The following is a 1,495-nucleotide window of genomic DNA, read 5'->3' as shown; positions in this document are numbered from 1 at the left end:
AAGTCCCAGACTGATTAACTTGTTCTATGATCTGTGTAATCAATTGTTTACCATGAATTGAACCAACAGCTGCAGAATACAGTTGGAAATAACCCAGGAGCAAAGGAAGACATGATTTCAGGAATAGAAAAATACAATGTATGGAATCAAGCCAACTAAAATATAACATATGCAGGTATGCATTTAAAGAGGATTGAATCCTCGTCTGGCATCCCTGGTGGCTCAGTGGGTAAAGCGTCTGCCTACAATGCGGGAGACCCGGGTTCGATCCCTGGGTGGGGAAGATCCCCTGGAGAAGGAAATGGAAACCCACTCCAGTACTCTTGCCTGGAAAATCCCATGGACTGAGAAGCCTGGTAGGCTACAGTCCATGGGGTCGCAAAGACACGACTCAGACACGACTGAGCGACTTTCCTTCCCTTTCCTTGTGTGCTACTTCTTATGTATTAACAATAGTCACAGACCTAGGTCTTAAGTTAAAAATATTGACACAATGTAGGAAGTAAATTACCTGTGAGCATAATTGAAAAAACTTGGGCTCCCATTTTCACACTAAAATTATGCTACTAGAAAAACTGATGTAAAACTCAGAGATTTTATATTATTGGTATTCTAGTTATGCATATCTACTGGATTTAAGTCCTTTTATTATTTAAATGTATAAAATAAAATACTTTGCTTTTTGATACATAAAATACATAAAGAAATGTGTGAAGTCAAATGAACCTTAAGAAGTATCACTATAGTAGCTGAGCTACTTAAAATCCTAAAATACGGTGCTGTTAAAGTACTGCATTTATATGTCAGTAAAGTTTGAAAACTCAGCAGTAGCCATGAGACTGAAAAAGATTGGTTTTCATTCCAATCCCAAAGAAGGGCAATGTCAAAGGACGTTCAAACTACTGTACAAGTGCACTCATTTCACATGCTAGTAAGATTATGCTCAAAATCCTTCAGGGGTCTTCCAGGCTGTGGTAGCAGTAAAGAACCCACCTGCCATAGCAGGAAACATAAGAGATGCAGGTTCAATCCCTGGGTTGGGAAGATACCCTGGAGAAGAAAATGACAACCCACTCCAGTATTCTTGACTGGAGAGTCCCATGGACAGAGGAGCCTGGAAGGCTACAGTCCATTGGGTCATAAAGAGTCAAACATGACTGGAGCGACTTACAACAACAACGGAAGTCTCTCAGTCATGTCCAACTCTTTGCAACCCCATGGACTATACAGTCCATGGAATTCTCCAGAATACTGGGGTGGGTAGCCTTTCCCTTCTCCAGGGAATCTTCTGAACCCAGAATTCAAACCAGGTCGCCTGCATTGTTGGCAGATTCTTTACCAGCTGAGCCACAGGGGAAGCCCAAGGATCCTGGAGTGGGTCACCTAACCCTTCTTCAGCAGATCTTCCCAACCCAAGAATCAAACTGGGATCTCCTGTATTTCAGACAGATTCTTTACCAACTGAACTATCAGGGAAGCCCTGAAGCAACTTAGC

General features: G+C 42.0%; 1 non-coding gene across 1 annotated transcript; it reads left to right on the top strand.

The window, feature by feature from the left end:
- The first annotated feature begins 211 nt into the window (after positions 1-211).
- TRNAC-ACA (transfer RNA cysteine (anticodon ACA)) lies at positions 212-283 on the top strand. Its single transcript has one exon. It is a non-coding gene; the product is annotated as a tRNA-Cys (tRNA).
- Positions 284-1,495: the final 1,212 nt, after the last annotated feature.

This window comes from Ovis aries, chromosome 6 (genome assembly GCF_016772045.2).
Source record: "Ovis aries strain OAR_USU_Benz2616 breed Rambouillet chromosome 6, ARS-UI_Ramb_v3.0, whole genome shotgun sequence".
NCBI classification, from domain to species: Eukaryota; Metazoa; Chordata; class Mammalia; order Artiodactyla; family Bovidae; genus Ovis; species Ovis aries.
Note: the sequence above shows the minus strand (reverse complement) of the source record. Positions and strands in the feature narration are given on the sequence as shown.